This window comes from Diuraphis noxia, unplaced genomic scaffold (genome assembly GCF_037042655.1).
Source record: "Diuraphis noxia isolate RWA-SAM2 unplaced genomic scaffold, SU_Dnox_SAM2 contig0002, whole genome shotgun sequence".
Classification (NCBI taxonomy): Eukaryota; Metazoa; Arthropoda; class Insecta; order Hemiptera; family Aphididae; genus Diuraphis; species Diuraphis noxia.
The window spans coordinates 35,117,250-35,144,668 of record NW_028301712.1 but is presented as its reverse complement, the minus strand read 5'-3'; the positions used below and the strand labels follow the sequence as shown (position 1 = coordinate 35,144,668).

Below are 27,419 nucleotides of genomic sequence, written 5' to 3'. Positions count from 1 at the left end.
TGTTTTTGTTCTAAAATAAAAATTCTTTAAAAAGAAAAAAATGCCTACATTTTTTCAACTCAGATTGACTAAAAATTGTGGAAATGTTACCGCACTATTTGTTTTCTCTCTCTGACCCACGTGCAATATAGCAAATTTTAGTTCAGCAAGACCAACCCTGTGTTATAATTTTTAATATTATAGTGAATTCTCTTTTTATCAAACATAAGTTTAGAACATATTATATACTATATTCCTATTTTATGATATTTATATTATATGTAAGTTATGAGAATGTAAATTATTACAATTTAAAAAATTGTTTACATAATTAATTGTACCTATATAACATTGTAAAAAAGCCATGTTGGGACACCGGTAAAGTTTATAGCTTAAAGTTTGATATTAGGTGAATTTATTTAAATATTAAAAGTAATCATAACATAGGGTTGGTTCTGCTGAACATAAATGTGTGCTATGTTGCGCGAGGATCAGTCAGAGAAAACAAAATATTTGTGTTAACATAATCTTAATAGTTTGGGTAAATTGGTGTTAAAAGTTACTCGTAAGACGTAACTGGAAATTTAAAATTTAAAATATAATTAAATTTATATTATTGCTTTATTATCTGTTTCTGTTTGTAATTTTCTTATTAATTATCATAAGATGATAAAGTTTTGATAGTTCATTTCATAAAATAAGAGACTTATTAACCTAACCTAACCTAACCTATGAACAGTAGAATTTGTTTTGAGGCTATACATACTCCATTAAAATGTTTTAGTTTTTAGAAAATAAATGTTTGAGTTGATTAAGTATAAAATAAGTAATAAACTAATGAGTAATTGAGTAATATACAGTTTATTAAACAGAGTGATTTTTTAAGCATATTCACCCCCATTTTAACCATGCATTTATTCGAATTCTGATTTTTTGAATTTTTAGCTGACTTAAAGACCATATTTTCAAATTTCTGATATTTCTTGTACCTATTACTTTAAGAGTATCTTATGGCGATCCCAACTCATAATTTTCAAATAATAACCCGGGTTTTTTACTGAAAATTATTTAGTGGATCATTTTTTTTTTGAGAGTTTTGATGTTTCTAGCTATATCACATAAGTATCGATATGTCCAGTGGCATAACTAAGATTTTTGGGCCACTGAAATAAATCTCCAGGGCCCCTTAATTTTTTTTTAAATAAGCAAAAGATAACTCTTCGTTATTTTATGTTGAAATTGATTTAAAATATGAAAATAATATTATTTTCATATTTATTATTTGATTGTAAAATCTGTAATCTAATATAAAAAAATTATATTGTTAGGTATAGTGTATAGACTACGGTCGTCATGAACAGTAAGCTCTTGGCGTTTTCCAACCTCGATCACCCGATTTTTACGCCACTGGATATGTCATAATGAGTAATATTATCTATTGTGTAAATAAAACAGTATATAATAATTTGTTCGCTAATATAGGTAGAAAAATATAGAATCATAGCAGTTGCTACAAAAATAATTAAATAATATCATGATCTGATAGCTTATAAATATGAATTATTTTCGGAGGTTTCACTACGCTATACCTATAAGGCCCATTATCAGATAAATTATAAATAATATTAGTGTGCATGTAGGCGGCTTATAATAGAAATCACACGGGGCAGCTGGTTAGTACAGTATTATCGTGTTATTTTAATACAAAAAATATATATACAGGAATGTCAAGGATATTATAGTGCCATCTTTGTCCGTTGGTTTCTATCTCACCGCAGGCTATACCAAGTTCTGCGTGTTTGCCAATAGTATTTTGTATTATCTTCGACCTTGTGGCACAGTCAACTCCTCAGAGTTGGCAAAACAACAATACTGAATAATTGTATCATTTGTATACCTATTAGTTATTACCTAGTAATAGTTTTATGGAACTATGTTTTTAGCGGTGCAACACGATTGGGCATTTTTACCTGTTTGGTAGAAATCCACTTAACATTTGGGTACTCAATATCCATAAAATATATATCACAATAAGCCATTAAAATGAAAGATATATGTACCAACAAAAAGTATATATGCCATATATTATATACTATAATATAGGTACCAATAATATTTATGATAGGGACTGGGAAATAGGCACATAATCTAAAATGTATTACGTTAAATTTGTAATTTTGTATAGTAAATAATAATAATAATAATAATATATTATATATTATTATGAATATACCTGTTATATATTCAAATTGAAAAATAAAATAAAGATACCATTTTTTCCCCTTGCTATCGAATTTCCATTATTTTTGGCAAGACACGTTTACTGCTTTTTATTGATCCATGTTATCCATTGATCGATTGATCATATATAAGTATATGATTTTTTATAAATATACATATAATTTTACATTTTTACTTATCTACAAATGTCAGATACCTGTTGTTTTAAGAAACCTACATATATATTTATTATGGAATTTAGTGCCCAAACGTGTTACGAGTTACGACATTCAACAAAAATAGTGACCTAACCTGTTGTAATTTTAGAGAGTAAAATTTGTTTACTACTTATTACTTATTAGTTATTGCTATGATGATAGGGTGTTATGTAGTTGGTTTATTGATAGAACATCAATTACCTACCGAATTATCTTTGTTCTATGGTATATAAATAATAAATGCATAGTATTTAATATTAAGCTACAAACAGTGGTGATTGGAGAGTATACGCGGGGGTATGTGAAGTATATATATTTACTATTTGACGATTAGCGTATTTAATAGCCTGTCAGTGCAATATTTGTTTATTTCTCTCAAGCCAACGCGCAACATGGTTAGAAGTTTAGAACGTATTCACCTAAAATCAATTTTATGACTTTAAGTAATCTTAGATCAAAATTACTCATTACAAAAATTAAAGATGGAAATATTTTTGAGCGTTCGACATTGGTTTTATTTATTTTTATTATTATTTGACTTTAAAAAAAATAAATGTTAATATAAATAATGTTAAAATTATTTTGAGATAATGTTTAGACAAATGGATATACCATACCCTCAACAATATTATTATTTTTTTTTTTTTTAAGAAAGAAACAGTCCGCGGCAGCTGTGGATATTCGATGCAATATTACATTTATATTATTATTATTTATACATCAACAGTTGACTAATCGTAAATACACAAACAAAAAACAAAAAGAAAGAAAATTCAGAGACAAGGTTGAGTTTCTAATTAAATTCCTCAACATTATTATTTTCTATCCAATAGAGAATAATCACCTATTACAAAAACCACAAACTCTATCGTTTTTATAATGGGTGATTTTACTCTAATATTACACTAAAACATTAAAAATAGCGATTAATTAAATGTATGGTCGATGAGGAAATAAACACGATTTTAATAATGCAAACATTTTAATATTTAACTATAGTTTTTTAAGGATTTTAATGATTTTAAGAATAATTTTTGTTTTTTAACTCAATTGATTTGTTACAAGCATGATGCATTTGCACTGAAAACTAAATATATCTGGCACATGCCTAGAAATGTTTGTTATAGGGGTTAAACTCAAAATATAACCATGGGCGGATAGGCCACCGGGCAACCGGACATTTCCCGGTGGGCCCCCCTTCGTATTTCGGTAATGGGGCCCTTTAATATCATGTATTATAATTTTTTTTTCATATGGGGGTCTCTTTTTAATTTTCCGGCAGTCCAAAAATGGCCTATCCGCCCATCAATTTATAACATTACTATACTCAGTTCACCGAGAGAACGCAACTAGGCGATGACCAAAACTCGTCCTTCCTCGCACATTCCCTCCACTTACCAGTGCGTGGCAGTGCTCACCAGTCGCCGCGTGGTAGGAGAAATTCAGCTCGAAATGACGGAGCTCAATAATTTGGATACGTGAACGAGTTGCTTCCTCCCGGTGAACGGAGTAAAAAAATAGTAATTTTAGGTAGAAGTAAAAATTATATATTTATATCTTATAAAAAAATAATAATAAACATGTTTTATTTTCATTATGGAATGAAGGTATTTCTATCAATTAAAGATCTTTTATAATTTGTATATTTAATTATAAATAATTAATATTATAGATATTCATAAAAATCATACTCTTGTTTTTTTTTTTTTTTGAATTTTGTTGTTTTTATTTTTAGGTACCTATCTATTATATATTATCAAATAATATAACATATCATAAAATTATCATACATTATTTATTCAGTTAATAATTGACTAATCAATTACAATTTTACTTAAATCAATATTTTAGTATTTAGTTTAATATTATGGATTGTAATCAGTAGCGTAGCGTGTGTGTATGCTATTGTATGCACAGCATATACTTCCCAAATTGATAAAATAATTTTTCTTCATTATCAATGTTGTCAATAGAAAAAAAGTTATTGGGAGAGTTGAAAAAAAAATCAACGTTTTATGATGAAGTAATCAAAGCTTTCCTTACTAAAAATAGAAGAATTGATTTAATATATAAGTAATTTTGTAGTTAATAAGTTTATTATTTTTAAAAAGTGATTTATTTTTTGTTCTTTAAATATAATATTATATATAATATATAATATATATTATATTTTATATGATATATATTATAATAATATATACTAAAAATTACGTAAAACTTTGTATGTTTCGACGTTTCGAGTTATATTTTAAGACTACGTTAGTTATATTTTAAGGCTACGCCCCCCACGATTTTATTAACTTACAACTTCAACGCTTACACTAAGCTGAAACGCACGCTACGCCACTGATTGTAATTCATAATTTAAAATAAATACAAAAACATAAATTTATCTTCAAGTGAAACTTCAACATTGAGTAAGTCTGTGTAAATTATGTATTCAATTTGAATTCAATGTTAAATGTTCAAGTTTTTTCATAAAAAATCTTACATAAATAGAAAATAACTCAATAATTTCAAATATATATTAGAGCAGCGGTTCCCAACCTTTTTAGTTTCGTGGACCACTAATTTTGTAAGAAAATATTCGAGGTCCACCCATAGCATACCTATATACGTTATCATAAAATTATAATATATATATACATGTATAGAATATAGTTATTAGGAATAAAAAATTTAAAAAAAACATTTGTTTAAAAAAAACATTTGTTTAAAAAAAAAACTTAATTATATTATATATATATATAATATTTAATATTATACCTATGGCTCGCGGCCCATAATTAGAGATAAAAGTATTTAGTGAAGATTTCTAAAGTTAATAGTTATTAATTTTCAAATTAGAATAGAGAAATATAAAACTCACAATAGGTCAGAAACTTGCTTACAACCATTTCCATTTTCTCTTATTTTTTTTCAGTTCTTTTAAATAGTACTGGTATACTGAATATACTTTGGTTTTGGTTTGAGTGAACCAATTAGTTCAAATTGCTACCAGAAACTATTCTCAAAGTAGAAAGTCGACGGTTTTGGTTTAGTCGAAGTAGTTGTTTTTACAACTGTATGGTATCACTGTATTGTTTAAGACCAATAGTACGTTCCCACCCGTATATATTGCTTCAATGTCTGAATGTCTCGTCTTAAAATCGTATCTAGACAAAGAAGCTTTTCCCATGCTTCAGGCATGAGTTTGACGTCACAAATTCATTTTTTGTAGCTGTTTTAAATGCTATATGTCAACATTTTCAATCAGTCTAATATAGGTTGAAACCCCTCTTGTATACTATACTACGTGTTTGAATAGAAAAAATGTTAATTATTAATCTTTAATGAAATTAAATTATATAGCACTTGTTTTATATAGATAATTAAAGTTTGATTTTGACTAAGCTGAAAATGTTGTTTGCTTCATATTGTATTGAAAGGAATAAGACTACACAATGTAATTTTGTATATTTTTTAAAAGTTATCAACATCTTATTTAAATAATTTCGTTTTTTTGGTTATGATTTTTAAATCAGTTTAATGCTTATTGAAAAACATTCATTTTAAATTCAAAAAGATTATATTAATTTTGATGAATATATACATTATTGTACACTGACGTCTGAGATAAAAGACGTTGTTCCTTGTTGAGTTATAATCAATAATGGCAATAATATGAAAACGATTTAAAGATCGTATATCGATTTTATTCTAGTTGTTTATTAATAGAGGTCACAACTGCATTAGTAATTGTGGCGCGACTATATCCAATATTTAAATAATATTATCTGATACATAACGGCTTATACAATTTGTATTAGTAAAAAATGTCGAATAAATTATGATAATAAAAACTTTATTCAATTTTACATTATCATAATATTTTTACGTAATAAGCTTATATAATAATATTAAGTATAAATAACATTTCTATTAAGATTTAATTTATATAAAATATGGTGAAGTAACTATTGTTTGTTACTTAAACATCTTTTATTTAAACATACAAATGCAATGTTCTAAAATATAAATCTGGGATAGTGGGTTCCGTTCTGCTGTTTATTAGGGGTCGTGTGGATCACCGTAATAGATAATAATATGCTGAATTTAAATTCAATATTATACCAATAAAATCATTGTATAATATGAACAATGATTCTGATTGTGGTTACTGATCAGTCAAAATAATCTGACAATTTAAATCATAATAGTACTTTATTACAAAAAAAAAAAAAAATGAAATCGTTATTCTTCGTTAAAATGTCTAATTTTGTCCAAATTTTAACTTAAATATATACCAAAAAAGGCTTGTTTATATAATTCCTGGATCTTTTAGTTACACTATAAAATACTTAGGGGAAACCTTATTTTAAATTTTCAATCCTTAGCTATAAAAATCAAAACATTTCTTATGCATAAATAAATGTTAAAAATGTGTCTATATGTTTTAAAAATAATTTTGTGTAAATTTTGTGAAAAGGCTAATTTTTGATGAAAATTTCAGGATCTACGGTCATCCGTTTTTTAATTACGACAAATAAAGAAAATCGTTCCATCAATAATAAGTATTAGTTCACGGGTCCGAAAAAAATAAAAAAGGTTTTTGGGCATTTAATGCATTAGCTGAAGTGTAAAACTATCAATTGTCTGAGTTAGTAATAGAAGAAAGTTGGATATTTTAAGTGGATTGGTTTGATTAAAGTTACAGAATTATTGTAACAATTAAACAATAAGAGGTTCGAGTGGGAATATTTGGAGTTGCAAAATCTGTATATTTAGTGGGTTGCTAACGATTCTCATCATGCCGTGTATAATATACTATTATCTATTACAGTATTACTAATTAGCAATTATCACAAGTAGATCGCTTGTTATACATTCGTAGTCATAGATTTGAGATCGGCGCAGTATTTGAATAAAATCTCACCTAATAATGGAATTATTACAGTATATATTTAAAATAAGCTATATAAGGCACCTTTTTAATTCTTTACAATGCTGGAAGATCCATTCTAAACATACAAAACTACAAAAGCTCTTAATTCTATAATATTCACGAGGAGGCCGTTGTATATCCGCTCCCACTCGTGCCGTACAGTAATAGTAATTATAATAGAATACTCCGTAGTGTCTAGTGAAGTAGTGACTAAACAATGGATACATTTCTTTAGGGCTATGTGAAGTCGCGCGTGCGTGTGTGAAAGAGAGCGAATGTGAGTGTGGGAGAGAGTGAGTGAGAGGAGTAATACGTGCGAGTCAATTAGTTTTACTGCGGTGTTGCCACATAATGTCCATGTACACATTCTGCACGGCAACACTGTAGCATGGAAAAACCTCGGTTCGCGGTCGGTGCCTGCGCGTTAGAACACTCACGAGGGAGAAGTTGTCGGCGGCCCTGTTCACAGTCGTGGTTACTACTTCGCAGTATTTGTCGGCTGGACTAGTGTTTACTGTACGCGTTCATTCACTTTATCCACTCTCTCCATCACTCTCACTCATTTCTCTCTCCCACTCTTCATCTCCCTCTCACCATGACGTCTTAAATTTGTTTATATTATTATTACTGTTCCGAAAGTATTTTAGTATTTTACCATCTGGAATATACATAAAATTAATATATAATATTTATATCAAATTTACATATTATGCAATAAATTGTTGTAAAATATTGCAATATATTATTAAATCAATTTTTCAAATTACGTTCACTGACTAATAACAATAAACAAGTATTAAATTTTGTGCTTTGAGTTCGCCGTGGAAATCGGTTTGATTTGATTATTTAGTGCGGCACATATAAATAATGAATAAACCTTTTGAAATCGGGTTTTAGTGATTTGTTTTTTCTCCTTTCCGGGCCTTAAAATCTAAACTTTGTTCGAGAAATATCGGTCTACTGCGGTGGGTGCGTTGTATACTGGATCACAATGTTTCCGGTGAGTGACACCATATTATTATATTAATATGTTGTGATTACTGATTATATTATGTTCGCCAACACTTCATGTGACATTTCATCCTACTTTTAGCAAAAAGAATCTTCAACTGATTTACTTATAACTTGGGTTATAAATTTCGTCATAAAAGCATTATAGATAAAATAAATGTCTATGTGCATTTGATCAATAACGTGGCCTAGATTTTATATTTTATATCGAATGACGAGTGTTTTTTTTTGCACAAACAAAATCAAATAATTAATAATCTACATTTAATTCAAATTGGAGTATTGTAAATTTTATTAATAAATCACGTGACGATAAATATTCTCTAAAATTATTCAAGAACTTTAGGTAAGTAAGTAGTCAAGGCAACACCCACATTAACGTGCCTCCAGTTCGCTCCCTTCTTGTGCTGTGATACAAGGGTGGTGTATGGTGTATACTCGGAGGGATGTTTTGCACATACACGTTTTTAGTCATTATAATAAAATGCCAGTGGCATAGTTCAGATATTTCAAAATTTAGTTTTGTTTAAAATATAATACCTATTTAAACATTTGGTATTGTATTACTTTTTAAAATTAAAATTTGAAACAATGTTTTATTTCATTTTTATAAGTATAGGTACAGGTCTATTCCCTTGTACATGAAAATATTGATATTTTAATCTTAAGTGGTTATGTCTTATGTGCTATTTATTAAGAATAGTAAAAAATCTGTATTATTCATTTATTTGGAAGTTAAAATTAATGCATCGATGGATTAATATACAAATATCAATTAGGTACCAATCATAATATTTGAATTATATTCCCGGGGATTTAATTCTAAATTATTAAACATTTTTCTACTTTATATTCATTAATATATTTATAGTAAAAATAGTGATATTAATAATAATTAGTCATTATTTAGGCATACAATTTTTATTCAATATCGTATAGGTTTATATTTACTTCCCATTTCGATTTTGCAATAATTACGATTTTGATCGTGAAATGGTATGAAATTTTAATTTTTTATTTTCTTGAAGTCGACAACAGACATTTCTCAATCGTTTTAAAAAATACTTTTAATTTCTGTTTTCTGATGTTATTCGTTCTTCAAATCAAATTATGATTGCATTAAGTTTATTATAATATACAGATAAATAACATGTTAAAATATAGTTTGTTTTAATTTACTGGTAGAAACGCCTTTAGTTTGCAATTCGTATATTACACTAGCACAGAGTAAATTGACCGACACTGTTTAATGTAAAAAGGTCTGGCGGTTTCATTGACATGTTATTAAGTCGAAAGATGAAAATATTATGTGATATGTTTCAAGTGTTTTTATATGGATATTATTAAATTTTAAAGTTATATAATATACGTTATATTTGTTAGACCACAATTTTTCTTTTGTCATTTGTCCTGATAAATTATAATTATGATACTAGAAAATTTTTTTCTTTTTCAATTTTTTATAACAGAATTTATTTAACTATTTATGCACTTCAATTAAGTTGAGTTAATTATAATGAAGAACTTATTCGAAATAATGTGAACTGTCATAAATTTTTAGACCTTTACATCAAAAGTTAATATTTAACATATTTATAATTAAATTCCCTGATTAAAGACCGTTAAAATCAGTAAATACATTTAAAATAGTCTAAAATTATTATTAAAATTGAAATTCTAGTTTTTAATAATATTCTTTTCTTTAATAGTATTTTTTAAATTTTGTATTTTAATTGAGCTCATTATACATTTCACACTTAAAAAACATCAACAAGGTTTTCATAAATTTATACCCTCCATACAATAAATAATTGTAGAACATTTTGATGAAATATTCATAGCCTATAACAATAAATATAGGTAAATATTTTGATAGAAAAATTATTTCTAACTTCATTTTACCTACATTTCTGGATAAATAATTAATAATAATATCTAATATCAAAATTTTGATTAAAATCGTTTTGAGCCAACTATAGTAATTTGAATGACAAAAAAACATCTGGTAATAAGAATTTAAAAACAAATTATTTTTCTTAGTCTATATACCGACGCTTAAAATTATAACAATAATCACAATTAGTAAACACATAATAAAATAACTTTCCAGTACTATGACAATCACCTTTTGTGTATCTATTCCTCCACCCTCTCTTCTCGTCACACCTAACTTATACACACACGTGTGTTGCGCTGTCTGTGCCTTGACACCAATTCAGCGTGTTTGAATAGGTTGACAACCGTAACTGCTGCAGTTGGTCCTTGTAAAACGAAAAAAAAAATATTATTTTGTAACAGAATAGTTCTTCAGTAAAAACCGTTTATATCAACCGATTTTTTTGTGAAACTAAAATATATTTAATATACAATAGAAGAATATAGTATATTCAATATTGTTTCTTTTTTATTAGATATATAAAAAAATTAAAAAAGTATGAATATGATCATTTTTCATTTGTTGATGTAAATATCTTGTATTTTTGTGTGCATATTTTTCTTCTAAAAGTTGTAGTAGTAATTTGTATGTTGTATCAAAATTCAAAGGTATCAATAATTATTGTTAAATAATAATAAATTATTTTAAAGTACTCGAGGTACCTAACTGATTAAATGTATCCAAAATCATTAACCCATCTATTCTTATACATGTCAATAGTCGACAATCGTCTACAAATTATCAATAATGATTTTAATAGACATATTTGTGTTTATTACTATTATTATTCAATTTTGCTGTCTTGCTATTAGGTTACGCAATTATAAAGCCTAAAATTTAACGTTGTCGTTTAAAGTAGTCAAAATGTAAACAAGTGGTTCTTGATTTTATACTTCCAAACAATTTAAACCATATTTTAATTTTAAACAAAGGTAAAAAGTACGTTGTCTTTTTTCTTAGAAGCTAAAATATATATGATTTAAATTTTTTATAAGGGTATTTTTAACTAATTTTAATGGAACCATATGTGCTATTCATATTATTAAAATTTAAAACTCTCTCCTGCCACCACGTGTCCACTATTGTACACACATACAAATTAAATATTGAATTCAAAAATGGCATCTTTTATTTATAAAAAATTTTCTGCAAATCCTCAAATATATTTGTTTATTATCTTTAGTTCAGTAATATTATACAAAAATAATACCGAATAGTAACTATTATTATAGTTAACACCTGCTGTATGTATTTTTTCAATTATTTACCTTTCTTCCGATTGTGGTGTAAGGGACGGCATAAGAAAAAACTATTCAATATGTACTGTAAAACCCCCAGGGATAAAACGCGTGTGTTAATACACGACGTCAAAGAACGGGTCTGTCCCAATTCTACCCCAAGGTACAGTGAACCCCTTGTTACAAACCATCTGGCTGCGTGCGTCTATGAATAAACAGAACGCATTTTTAAGACATGTGTTAGAATATATTTTGTTTTAAGATGTATTATTAATATTACTTTCGTCATTCATTTATTTTTGTCATTAAAGATTATGTATAACAAATGGTTTTAAAGATGCTTATTAAATATTGTAGTAGATATTCAGCTTAAATATAGGTTCATAATAATTAATAATTAATATAATAATAATATTATTATATTAATAATATTATTACATCTGATCAAATAGAGGTATGCATTATTAATTTTTTTAAATCGCGTTCCCAATTATTTTATTCTACGTGTAATTTGCAACCGTATGGTATAACTTCTATTGCCATTCTGGGCGTACTCTCTCTTTTGGCTCCCGGGGACCAGGGCCTGTTCCTAACTAGGTCAACACCGCCTCCGTAGCTGCCACCGACGTCGCCGCCACCGCGGTCACCACTAAACTTATCTGATTGCGCTTCGCGCCCGACTCGTTAGTCGTTTCCGTTGCATGTGTATTGATTATAAAATATTATTAGTTATTACATATTATAATATATAAATATATAAATATAATTGAACATTTATTGAGATTTGATGCTAATGATTATATTATAAAAATACGTATTCAAAGACCAATGTAAAGTGAAACGTTATATAAAATGTAAACGATAATGGCTGTGTTAGCATAAAATATTAAGTTACACCAATATAATATTGTTCTTTAAATGCGTATATTTGTTATTTGCGGGATCTGTCCAATTAGACTAAAAAGACTCGTATTTTCTCCAAAAACATGCCAAACCATTTTTATTTATTTCTTGGCAGTTACCTATTAATATTTATTTTAATAAACTTATACAATTAGAAAATTAATATTAATATTGTTTATCCAGATAGGTAGGTATATACTATATATAAACACTTATTAGTTATTTTTTTTTTAATTAGTTGTTGACATCTGCACAATAATGTTATATTGATTAATATTTAATCGCACCATCTTGTAATTATCATCATTGCTGTTGTGAAATTAATTGACGAACCAATACTCAACCATTTTCGCTTTCACGGAACGTTTCTTTCGCTTTCGCGATTTTTTCACTCTTCTCGGCTTCTCCTGATGCCTTCCACAGATTGCACTGACACGGACCACCGGAGGACAGTTTAATATCGTGACCATAATTAATATTAGTGCAAATCCTAATGACTAATTATTGTTTGTATAGTTATTTATATACCTATTATACCTATATGTTTATAAAAAATGTATTCTCTAAATAGTTTTAATGATTAGAGTGTGTTTAATAATTTAATATTTGATTCAATTTTCGATTGAATAAATAATAAAATACACAATTGTTAAATAGTTTGTGTATTAAATTTAAATATCCGATATTAATAATGGTTTTTTTTTTAATTTGTGTATAAATATTTACACACAAGTAAGCGCATAATATTCTATCTGTGCCTCGTATTTTTAAAGAGTACCACTACAATACTGGGTAAATTCTCCACGTGTGTATAGTTGTGTGTGTGTAGTGTGTGTTTTGTTGCCGTGGGTTGTAACGGTACGATAAGAGGGTGGACGGACCAGGGAACACGGCGTAAATATATGACGGTTCCCTACCCATGGAAACAGCTGATGAGAATTATTCTGCAGATGCCTCAATTTAAGGCGGGACAGAAGTACAGAACGGTCGTTTGTTAGGGATCGTGTTATCGAAACCTGTACCATATACTAAGCATTGGAATATTGTATAATTCTAAATTACAACATCGGATACAAAATATTTTAGATAACTTATGCTCATAAAGTAAATATTTTGAATAGTTCATAATTATACCATGTTAATAATTCATATGTTTCATTAAACACAACTGTTTAAGATTTTTATAACTATTAAAACCTTTATAATTATGAATTACTAATAAATGATTACATTTAAAAAGTGATAAATGTATTAACTATTATAGAATTGGATACAAATAATTACTTTTCAAATGTAATTAAAATAACATATATGTATCAAATATAAATATAAGTACTAAATTATAAAATAATAGTAATGTAACATAATTAAAATATAAAGTTAATTTAATTAATATAATATTGCTAACAAACAGAACATGAAACTATAAAGTTAATAACAAAACATTGCATTAAAATAATGCCTTAAGTACATTTATGTCATAAATACAAACAAAAAATATATTTTAGTATTTACTGTGAATCTTTATTGATGTTGGCAATCCTGATTATAACATTATATTTTAATAGTAACACGGCATATTGCCTATGTTATGAAACAAAATTAAAACATTATTAAAATTAACCATGTATTTTACGTTTTCATAATGTAAGAAATAAATTATAATCGTTTTTTAAAATATCATAATTTTATTTATCACATTTTATAATTAGGTAACATTTTTCCTTTTTATTATTATTTGAAAAGTAACAATTTTTATTACAACCACGGGTTATATACAAAGATTGTATTTAGGTAAAAAATAATCCTTTTTAGTATCTTTTATATTCAAATTTTATGTTATGATAAATAATATCATATTTAATTGGCAAGTTTAATATTGTATTTCATTACAATAATCTGGAACTTTGTGGAACTTATCAGTGCGTTAGAAATACTTCACATAATATAATCCACTTGAAATAGTCTGTTAAATAAATAACTGAAATGTATTTTCAAATTAGTATTTTGGGTATTCTTAATAATATTAATCTTTTGAATGTTGGTTCTCGTATTTACATTTTGACATACTTACAAATCATACTTTTTCATTTTTTTCGATTTTTAATAAAATGCAAGTCTTATAATATTAAAAAATATTAAACGTAACAATTTTACCTACTTTGTATAGTCTCGGTAAGATTAACTAACAACCGAACCAACCTTTTTTTAAGAAATTAAAAAAAACGCTTTTTTTGTAAGGAGAACCCGCGGCAACATAGGCCATTGGGTGTGAGGTGGTACGGTAGGGGTTATTTTTGTATGTTTGTTTGTAGGTTTTTAAGTGGGTAGGGTTGTAACACGTGTTTGTGTATGTGTGGCAAGGATATGTTGCTAAAAATCCCGGGTGGTCACCCATCCGGGAGCTAGCCACTGCGGCCGGTACGTACGCTCAGTGCGCGTTAGTTAAGTATAAATACAGTTCACTATTTGCTATTTACTATTGTTATTAATTTTGTTAGCTGGTCATTCAATTTTTTATAATTTTTTTATTTTTTGAACTTGTTATCTGTTGAGTTGAAAAATCAATATTTGGTCTTAGAGTAGGTATTAAAAATCATAAAAATTTAAAAACCATATTTTTAGGAATAAAATATTGTTATGTGTTTTACGATTCATGAGTTATAACTTATAAGTGATAGAAATTCATGAAACATATTTGAACATCCAGTATCCCTCAAAGTAAATATCTTTGCTTTGAATCACTTAAGTTTAGAATAATACGATGAGTTTTATCATTGCTTTATATAACATTGTGCTGAGTGCTCATCGCCCTAGTATTTCTGTATATATTTTTTTCAAAATATATTTTCACAAAGTATAAAGGATACATACAATGGGAGTATAGAGTTTACACAAAAGGTCTATAATAATGAAATAGCTTATAATCTAATCAAGTTGCAGTTCCGGTCATTGGCCCGGAAATTGGGACTGGGCATTTCGATCATCACCTACCACAGTACCATTATGACATACTCGTTGAACGAATTGGCTTTTATTAGAAATATTATTATAAAATTGTACATATTACTTGTCAATTCAGTATCCCGGTGAACTGATTTAGCTGTAGTAATTGTTACTTAAGTAACCCACAATTTAAGCGCTATTGGTTTTTTTAGTGTCCGATGTACAAATATCCTAATATTTAATTATTTATAAATTAATGCGAAATGCAGAAGTGACTATACTAAGAAATATTATTTAACATCATGATCTTTACACGAGCATTGAGCATATTGTTAAGTATTTTTTTTTTTTTAACATTTTGGTACCTATCTTTTTTTTCGTGTGTAGACTATTGTCATCATAGAGATCAATTTATGATCACAATGAAAATAAAAAAATGGGAAATGAAAATCAATATTTATATTTATAATTTATTGTGTGATGGTGATTTTAAAACAACATTATTATACTATTCTCAGGCATCCCAACATTTTTATAATATGATATTATACAGGGTCTCCCGCAAGGATTTTTAATAAGAAATCGCAAGGATAAGAACTACAATTATTTCATATATTTGTTTATTTGTATGTTTTGGTAAAAAAGTTAAAAATATTTTTTTTTTATTTAATTATTTCCAAAAAATTCACTATTTTGAAGAGTTTATTTTTCTGAAAATATTGAAGTTTCAAAAGTTTATTTTCGTTAATTTCCTAATTTTTAATTTCGAGAAAAATTGCGAATTATTTAACACCTGAGTGTTACCAAACATGAGAAACGCTGCGCCGTCCTCGTGGTCGTACGGCCAGCCTACCGTTTTCAGTGTGCCTAGTTATAATCATATTTTATTTCTTCAAAACTAAAAAAAAATAATGAAAATAAAATCTTGAAACTTCAATGTTTTCAGAAAAATAAACTCTACAAAATGGATATCTTTAATTTATTTGAAAATAATTAAATAAAAATATATGTTCTTTAAATTTTTTACCAAAACATTAAAATTAATTTAAAAATTAAATAATTGCAGTTCTTATCCCTATGAGTCTTATTATAACAAAACCAGAATTTTGATATCTCCATAACTTCGTGTGATACCGCAATGGGTAAATCCTCGCGGTACACAGTGTATCATATTTCATGGTCATCACTCATTACGATCCTACTGGTTATTTTTGACTTATGTAATTGTTATCATTTAAATATAATACATTTTCTTTTTGGGTTCTTCTTTTAAAATATTATGTATCTTTTATTTTCAATAGGTATTGTTCAATTTCAAAGTTTATGAACTGATTATTAATTGATAATATTAATATTAAGTGAAATTTAATTTACATTTTAATAATTTTCTATTATAGTTTTTCTAGAATATTTTGTTAAACACAAACTTTTTTATTTTAACCATCAATAATATGCTTATAATATAAATCTATTTGAAGAATATATTATACAAATACAACTATTAGACGAGTTACAGGCATGTGACTGAATATTGTATGTAAACTTGCGTTTACTTGATGCAGTAAAATGTTACGTTATTATGGATGTTGTCTGTATTTACTATTTTTTATGGTATGTTGTCAAAAAATAAGTGCAACGCGTTGGTGATGGTGGGCGTTTACGGCACTGCATACAAATTCTAGTGATTGGCGGGCAAAGAATTACCGGTGAATCACGGGTGTTCGGGGACTATCGAAGGAAGTATCTATGTAAATTAATTTCACAATTATTATTACCGCCAGTAGGTCCAGGATGAGGAAGGGGTAGAGGAAATCATGGAAGGACAGTATTCTAAAAAAAATAATAATAATATTAAAACAAATGGCCAAGGCCGACGGCGGCAGTAGCTATTGAATACGCCGTATCGTCGTTACTCGTTACTGCAGTCGTTTGAAGGTTACAATATGAGAGGATCACAAAACTGATACGATTGGCAAGTGTTTATAAGTGGGGGCTATAGTGTATATAAGGAGTGTAATGAGATAGGTAAAAAGGTAGGAGGTACTGTATAGGTACAATACATCGTTGTCATGTATAAATGTATTCTATCCGTGAGAAACTGTGGTCACTTCTCTCGTTATGGAATAATAGTAATAAAAAAGTAAATTAGATTTCTGAAAGAGAAGAGCAAGGTGGACGGACGGAGAGATTGCCATCACTGTTATTACTTATTACTATTATAGTGTTATTATTGTTATTATTATTACTTATTATTATAAATTGCGTACCTACCTATGAATAATATTGTTCGGAGCAATCAATACTATACTTTGATTCCATCCAAATTAATGTTGTCCTTGAAAAATGTTTCTGAAAGAATCTGTCTATATTCATTTTGAGTGCATTATTGTAACGTAGTAATACCTTGTAAAATTAATCAATGCAATGGGTTTTACTTAAAAACCTCATCAAATGGATTTTAGATCGTATTTATTTATTTTCGTTCTTAAATTCATCGTTTATAGGAAATAATGATAAATTAAATTCATGATTCATTATTTTTATTATTTTATTTTATACGCCTAACATTTATATTAAACTATAAGTTTGAACGTTTTACCACACCTATACTGGGTAATGGGCATTATTAGAAACAATTAACTGAAATTATAATTTGTATACTTAAAATTAAATTTTAACATACCAAAATATTATAACGCATTTAAAAAACCACACAAAAGTTTATATAATTCAAAAAGTGGTTAAAATGGTGTCTACAATCTTTAATTTGCTCATTTTATTGTTTGTAATTTAATTTTAAATTCTCAATAAGATTAAATATTTTAAAAATTGAATAAATTATATATATGTAGTTACTCCATGTTTAACCATAAACCATGCAACATTTTAAATGTTATAAAAATATCTCCTTTTAATAGATAATTAAATATTATACATTTTTAAATGTTTTAATCTATTAAATAACACTCATAAGACACTCATTGTTTTAAAAACTATTAATTTTTTAAAAATAATTATAATTTGTTAAAAAATAATATTTTTATACTTCATTTGCAGCATGCATACGATTTAATTCCTTAATGCTAAGTAGAATATTTTTTAGAATTCTCCGATATATTATAAAAATCGAATTTTTGACTTGAAGTTTTTAACTGCTTAATATTTATTAATATACTAGGTATAGAGTATAGTTCGAAATTTGATTTCAATAGATTGAAATACTTCCATTTAATATTCTGTTTAGGAATATGAAATTAAAAATATTTGAAAAGAAAGGCTTTTAGGTAGGTAGGTATTTTGTTGCTTATATTATTATATATCTAATGCCCCCCTCCCCCTAAAATTTGGTCTGGCACTGGCATGGTTCATTCATTTCAACGATACTTTATTTTAAATTATAAAATAACAACATTTTGTGGTTTTATTAAAAAAAAAAGAGGAATTCGATCTTTTGCATGATGTATCGTTCATTTAGAAAGTTCAGTAATAGGTATATGAATTCAATCATACATTATTTCATACCGAAAACGATCCGTATTTCATACCGGATTTATGATATTAATTTTATCACAATTCACAATATAGTAAAAATATTTCTGTAATATTGTTCAATATCATTGCTCTTTAGACCATTATAAATAGATTTATAGTAAAATAGCTCAAACTAGTCTAAATGTTTTGAACATTTCACATATATAAAAAATTATAAGCTGCGCAATAACAATAACTTTCAAATCATAATTGATTTTCTTTTTTGGTTACAGTATAACTATTATTTTTCTTAAACATCAACATTTTGTTAAAATTTGATTTTCATATATCTGAAAAATTGTTATTAAAAAAAAAAAATAATAACTTATGAGCAAAATTATATTATGTTTTTAATGTTTAATCGTGAATAAATATGGTCTACATATTTCATAAATATTCTATAGAATAAAAACTAAAAAATGTTTGATTTTATATCAACATAAATCTAAAAAAGTCGTGGATGTCGCTCTGCTGTACAGTAGGTTACAAGTGGGTTACTGTAATGGATGGAATTAAATTTGAATCCAATGATATTATATCATTGTATACGAAAAACGATTCTGAGCGAAGACGGTTTATCTATCTAGGATTTATTATAGATTATTAAAAATGTTCAAATCTTAGATTTAAAAAGAAAATTTTTTATGAATTTCTAGCTTAAAATTTTTTGTGAATTTTTGTGATTTTTACGTATTTTGTCAAAATTCAAACTTTGAATGCTTATAAAAAAAATTGTGACTGAATTTCTTTTATTTTTCAACTGCTATTGTAACAATATGTTAAGAGCCTTGTATTAAATTTTTAAGCTTTTCTGCCTAACAAATAAATTTTTATCGATATTAATTTAAAAAAAAACTAATAATGATCGAAAATTTCAAATGCCTATGAATAGTTCAACTTAATTTGAAAATTTCATGTATCTTAAAAATGACCTTTGTTTTAAAGTTACATCAAAAACCAAAATCGATTTTGTCAAAAAATGAGTGTGCTTAAAATTTCCCGTTTTCCCCTTAATTTTTAGTTTGTTTTTCTCGATTATTTAGAAAAGTATTATGAATTTTTTACTTTTGACCCCCCAAAGTACCAACTAGATTCACTTTCTGATCAAGTAAGGTACTAATGTCAAAAATCGAAGCATTTTTACTGCCCCAAAACGTGATGACAGACAAAAAAAACACACACACACATCATGGTAAAATCAATACATTCATCGCTCCGCTCAGAATCTAAAATTAAATGTCTATAAATAGTTTGAAAATTATATCTTGTCATAAAATGCTTATATAAATATTTGATACAAATTTCAAGTATCTAAGGTTATTCATTTTTGATTTACCACTTGTCTAAATAAATTTTGCCGAAAACTTTAAAAAAATTCTGTTTTTCTGCAATTTGTTTTGTTGTTCCAATAGCTAAAAATCTAAAATTAAATATTGTAAATATTCATGTATTATAAAATTAAAATATATAAACGGTCACAATATAAAAAACATTTTAAATCCGCTAATATTATATAATGTCAAGTACACGTGACCTTGTCTAGAGACCATGGACATTCCCCTCCTCGTTATTGCAGCCCCACTTGTGTAGTAAAGTATAGACTATAGGTGACGTGCGTGTTGTGCGCCGGCCGTCCCCACAGCCTAAAAGGTTTCTGCAAATCGCACTATCTAACCGTGTTTCGCAATGACTTAATGTCATGCCAACTATAAATACATTTTAAAATGTTTCGTACAAGCCCACTCTTTTGTGCGTAAGCAACAACGATGCATAATGGGTACTATATAATAAATTTAAATAGACACAACTACCGCAGTAACAGCATTTTCACTTGTTTTATTCTGTGCATTAACATACGCGGTGCCCCGTTTGTAGCAGTTTTTCTTAAGATGGTGGCGTTTGTACCTTTTGTTACTTGTTGTTTTCGAGCGCGTATACTTGAATTTATAGAGCCACCAATTATTAGTGGCCAATAATCAGCATAATAAATTACCGTTATAGACTATATCAGATTTTCCTAGATTCACTACATTTTATAAAAAGTCTGGTCAAAATACTTAAAAATTTAATCTAATGTTATAAACAAGGGGGGAGCATTGTACCATAGCTTATAAGCAGTATTACAGTCATTATGTATTATTTATAAATGTACGATCTGAGCTTAAATTTTAAACAGCCTAAAGCAGTTGCATAAGTACACAATTTTATTGAACTTTGTTCTTTTAAATACTACAATATTACTGTTATTAGTTATTACAGTGCGGTGGCATACAAATGCAATAAACTATTATCTACAACCATAACCTAGGCAATATCAACAGAAAATTGTGTTGGTAACGAATACAAAAACTTGCGTGCTCAGCTCATCAGACACATTTCTAGGGAGGCCAGAACCATGAGTTGGTTTAACCCCTCCGAAATAGTCGTCGGGAACGCGGCCATTCCCTCTGGTTCTTGTATTATTAGTAGATACTCGTTTATTTTATTTTTACTTGAAATTATTTAAACGTAGATGGCATTTTGTATTTTTCCTTCGCACCATCATTGTAACGCCCTATAACGTTGATGAAATGATGACTACCGTTTTGTTTAAATATTGTACACTTTGTTTTTTTCCACTCGACCGAAACAAGCACAGGTTGTGTTTGTTTCCGCCCTCATTCGAACATTGTCGGTATATGCGGTAGGAAAAATTTCGTTCTCTCTCGATTCCACTGCTACTTAACCTGACTCTTACTTGTCGTTTTGTCCCATTGTTATTTAAAATTTATCCTCATTTTCTACATAATATATCAACTTTATGTCGATAAGAAGAAGAACATTACATTATGATGATTAAAATATGACGTGGGATTAATTTTGTGATAATGGACTTAAATAATTTAATGAAAATCAATTAAGTTTTCATATTTTATTTATTTATTAACGAAGTAATACTATATTATTAGGATATATTATACCTACCATTATAAATGTTTCCAACGCTTTAAGCCTATAGGCAATCATAATAAGTCATAATATTACATAAAACTCATATTTTTTGAATTATTTGTAACTTTTTCTAAAATCACCAACAAATAAAATGCAGCAGTATTTTATTTATAGAAAAAATGTATTCTTGATACTTACTCGATATATAATATATATACCTAACATGTCTTTTTAAATTTTAAACATTACCTATATCAGAGATATTCTGTCTTTTACCTTAACTAGTGTGCCATCCATTATTTTTTAAAATAATACTGGCCAAATAAATAAATGTTTTAAAAATACATGCTATTTAAAAAAAGTTCAAATGTGTTCGCGGATCTCAAATTATGATGATGCGGGTCACATGTTGAAAAACCCTGCTGTATATTATAGGTTCAAATACTACAAATGTCAAATACCTACATTAGGTAATAATAAATAATAAATACCTACTTATAATGTAATACGAATTTTTCATAATTAATATTTATATAAACTTTAATTAACTACATACTGTAGTAAGTTTTTTATTATAAAAAAAAAGAACAGTATAGATATTTAGTTTCTAAGTAAATACATTTAAAATCTACATTTTTTTTGTGGACGAGTCTGCATAATATTTAACTGTTGATCGGTAGTTGGTACGGTTACGGTAGATAACATTTAACAGTAGTACGGGGTGGGCCTGAGAAACGGAAAAATGTAAAATAACTCTTACAGACGTTTAAAAACTTTTTTTAAATATTTATTATTAAAAACATAGAGTACATAATATGCCATTTTAAGTTCAAAACACTAAAATATCAAGTTCGGAAAATAATCTCAGTAAGATGGTGTTCTTTCCTCTGTATACATTCCTGGAATCGTGTATGGAGGTTTTGCATGACTCTTTGTTTGAGTTCGCTGAGCTCCCGGTGGTTTCTTTTTGAGAGCTGAACCTGTCTCCTCAAAGTTATTAACCCAAGTTTTAATTGCTTTACATGATGGAACACGATCATGGCGTCCCAAATTATAATGGCGTCGAAATTCCCTACGAGCGGCAGTCAGACTGTCGCTATTTTTGTAATACGCCTTTACGGCAATAGAGCGTTGCGAACCGTTCCACTGATCCATGTTTACTAAATGGCATGATTTAAGATATACTGGTTAGACGACGAGTAAAGATAATTGATTTTTTTGTGACTGGCAAACTGAATCGCCATATCAGCAGCTGCAAAAGCACTAATGAATGGCGCTTCCAGTGTGCATTTCGTGAACTTCATATTATCATTTTTTTCCCGGGCTTTTGAAATAAGCTTTTTACAGAATGATTATAAAATTTAAGATTAGATAAGATTAGATATTTTTTTTTTACTAGGTATATTGCTAAGCGTTTAGTTCGTAAAACTAAATGTGAAATGTGTGTTAGGGGATTAAAAACGCCTAATATCTCACAGGATTGTATTGGTAAGAAATCAGATTTGGTAAAAGCAAAATCCAAAGGCTATCTTACTTATCCTGATAGCAATTTGTTTATAATTATAAAACACATTGAAAATTGTTTTGCAATACATGCAAATTCAAACAATGTATTTGAAGAAATTTTTAATGAATTTTTTAAACTATATAAAATTAAAATTTGCATGTACTGATTCTCAACATCAAACGGATATGTTAACAAATATTTTTACTTATTATATCACAATGCGTATGAGACAATACAGTTACATGCAAAATCAAAAAAAAAACAAAAAAATCAATAAAACGAAAAAAAAGTTATCTAAGCTAGTAAAAACTTGAATTGTAAACTTGAATTAAATATTTGTAATTTTAAATACATACTTAATAAATTGTTGTTATTAGTCATTACTGTAAGTTGTCTGTTACTCTGTTGGTTATTAAGTTATTTAGTTATTATCAGTTTTTATTAGTTTGAGAACAGGTTCTGAAGTATTTTTCACACTCCTAGTTCCAAACTGGGGAGATACGGAGATATTCAATCGGGGACTTTGAGATTTAATGTCGAGATATTTGTTTATAAATTAACGGAAAACGGATTGTTAATGACAAATGCGCGGGATCAGCTAGTATTAATACATAATTTTCTCGTTTGGAGCGCCTATAGTCAGTTCTGACCACGGCTTAAGATAGAATGGTTGCACATCGGGCTATACTGCGCAATGTTAGAAGGCGGTATACGAGAGTTCTTATCTAACAAACGAAAAAGTGAACTACTACTAACGCTCTTGGTGGTTGTTAATTGGTACTACAGTATTAAAATATTCCCATTTCCCGCCATAATATTAAATTATTGCATTTTCAATAATAAATATAATATAATTGAGTTAATAAGTAACTCAATTATTATAATCACGATTCACTGATCTCATACTCTATCTATATAATAATTAAATGACAATGTTATGTTTATGTATTATCTTTTAAACGAAATCTCATCACTGTAGTCTGTGTTTGATAATTGGTTTTGTGAATATTCAATTACGTTTATTGCCTTTTTGGTCATTATGCCTAATTATTGTGAAATTCATGAGTCACATTGTGCGTCCAAAACTCTTTTTAGCGTTCCTAAAGAGGACGAAATAAAAAAACTTTGGGAGGATGCTCTAGGTATTAAATAAAAAAAAAGTTTTTGAGTGTGCGCCTCACATTTTAAAGAATGTGATATTATTAGCACATGGGAGTCTGGTGAAGGACTTAATAAGTACACCATAAGTTTACTTCTTTATTGAGCTACATACAATAAGAATTTGTTGTATTATGAATGATATGATATTATTCAATACACTATATACCTATGTGTTAAAATATGTTGTAGTCTGTAGGTATTATTTTAATTTATAGATATGCTTAAAAAAACACAAATTAAGAAAGGGAGCAATTCCATTAAAATTGTGTGAACCAGAAACTTCAGAACCCGCAGTGGACCCAGTGGATATTGGAGTAAATAGCAATTACAATTTGCTGATAGATATTATATCTTTTACTAATATGTAAATTGTATAGAGGCTATTACACACATTGCTATTTACCAAATAGTAAATTTTAAATTAGTGTTTATTTGTTTTGGGATATAAAGTTTTATTACATAATATGTGAAGCCACTACAAGCACCTTATTATTATTGATGAAATAATTTTTCATTTCATAATTTGATGAGTTTGAAACTTTAAAGGATTATCGGATTATCCATAAAATTTGTAAATTACTAATTAGTACTTTTTGAATACCACAATATAAAATAAGAATAGAATTTTGATGATGTATATGTAAGCAACTAGATAGCGGTGTAACGTAACTTTTAACAGATTTCTGATAAGAACAATTGATGATCACAAAATAATGACTCGTTGTGCAACCATTCTATCTTAAGCCGTGGTTCTGACACATAATTCAGATTACAGATTCTGTTTGACGGTCACGTTATCACATTTCGTCGTCTAACCAGTATTATCTTAAATCATGCTAAATGGCAAGTACCTATGAATTTATTGATGACACTACCACGTTTTTAAATAATTCCCAGTGCATCCAACTTAACTTTCAAATTTTTCCGTTTTTCGGGCCCATCCTGTATATGCATGGAATATGCCTATTCCGTATATAAGGTACACACTTCATATAATATTGTCTTCGTAGGTACTTAACTTTTAACTTACATTATATTGTAAATGTAAAAAAGTCATACAGTCTGATATAAAAGTAAAAAGAATGTTGGAAAGAGTGATTAAAATTGAAAACAGAATAATATTGTATTGATTAGTAGAGACGTTTGGCATGAAAAATTGATTTGAATACGAGAAAATATATTATGCATATCATATAACAACGTTTTAGTTGTCTTTCAGCATTCACTATTCAAATATAAATATTATTGTATTACATCATATTAAATAATTTCGTGCATGATAAACGATAGGCAGTTTGATACTAATTATATTATCGTACATTGGTCGGTGGTTGAAAACTATCATTGGTTGCTTTTTTTTGTTCGTGGCGCCGCGCTGGCGACTAACACTGTTTGGAGGTAAAGGGAAGGGGTAGTTATGGAATTAGAATTTTACATATATGGACCGTCAGACGTGTTTGTTTGATATATTTTATTATTATTATTACGTTTGATTATATACTGTGGAGAAAATATATCATCTTCTACGGAATCGACGATAAAGCCGGAAAAAACTAATATAATAAATTACTACAATTATGAATATATATTGTTGTATCTATACGATACGCGGTGTCAACTAAAAAGGCGACGACAAAAAAGATCGATGACGCTTTTTGCCTTCAGTGGAAGGGTGGTGCCTGTTAGTCTTTCTCCCCTACCCTCCCCACCCCGCCAATCAACCTTTATGCAAGGGGTCGCGCAAAACGATCTATGGCGTCGTTGTGTTTCGATTTGATTCGGGGCGGTGACTGCGACGCCAGCGGTTGTGCCGTTTTTAGTGGCGTCTGCTGTGAATTAGAGCGCAAGCGCCGCCGCCTCCGATAATACGCATTTTGCTCGCGCACAGCAACAGGAGCGAAACTGCACGGGTTGGCCCAGGTCAGTGATGACACACTAAATTTTAACACATTTGGCCGTTGCCGCCGACGACGACGTCTGTCTGCGCATACACACGTTGTATGAAACGCACATGTGCCAATAACGCGTCATTTTGCGCGGTATACACAAACGAGCATGACGTTTAGACGTAGACGGCCGATTAATGATTTTATTATATAATGATGTACTACGTGTTGCAATATTTTATATTTTATATTTTTATTATATTATATTATTATGTTAAGTTGCGATTATTATCGTTATTATTACGCAAATGAGTGATGCGCTTTTGACCCAAATGACCGGCGCTGACCCATTCCCTTCTATCAGCATCACTGTTATCCTCCGTCGACCAGTTTTTGTAAATAAATCTACCAGTATAATCGTTTATTAAACAAATACCTATATCGAATTATATGTTTAATGTTATCGTCTTGAGATTTATACCGCTTTTTAAACCGAGCATATTATTATTCTACAACGTTTTGTTTATTGTTTCATACTATCGCTGATGTGTTGATTTAAAATCACCTATAGATCTTTAAATTGAAATTTGTTTACATTTTGAACCGTGCAAGAGCACACATTTGTATCGCGCTTTAACTCGGCCGGTTTACTAGTCTCAATGCGTACCTTAACATGTTCAAAATATGATGGATTATTTAATTTTAAAAATATATAGAGAAGGTCAACGCATATTGTTGTATGCTATAGAAACAAATATAACAATAATTATATCTTGGCCAAGAATTACGCTTTTGAAGTAATTGTTTAATGCTGATGAAATAATCTTTCGGTATAATTAAATTTTTTTTTTCTATTAATTATCGTCAATTAAAGTTTGATAAAACTACTATTACAAACTCCTTAGGTAGGTCTTCTTTGTTTTAAACATTTGTTGTCTTTCCAACAGCTAGCTGTGTTTATAACTAATTATCCGATTATCGTTTAGTAAAATATATTAGCATGTAATCAATTTAATTAGGTAGTTAAA

The 27,419-nt window shown here is 28.1% G+C and overlaps 2 protein-coding genes across 5 annotated transcripts in view; both read left to right on the top strand.

Annotated features, from left to right (window-relative positions):
* Positions 1–27,419, top strand: part of LOC107170188 (uncharacterized) — a 47,714-nt gene that overhangs the window by 10,412 nt on the left and 9,883 nt on the right. The window contains exon 1 of one of the 4 annotated variants that reach the window (XM_089218988.1): positions 8,210–8,341. The exons of the other annotated variants lie outside the window; for them this stretch is intronic. The gene's annotated coding sequence lies outside the window, so the exon portion shown is untranslated. Of the gene's footprint in view, positions 1–8,209; positions 8,342–27,419 lie in introns of those variants that run through there. 4 annotated transcript variants of the gene reach the window in all.
* Positions 8,201–27,419, top strand: part of LOC107170189 (ecdysone receptor-like) — a 105,732-nt gene continuing 86,513 nt past the window's right edge. The window contains exon 1 of the mRNA XM_089218983.1: positions 8,201–8,341. The gene's annotated coding sequence lies outside the window, so the exon portion shown is untranslated. The remainder of the gene's footprint in view (positions 8,342–27,419) is intronic.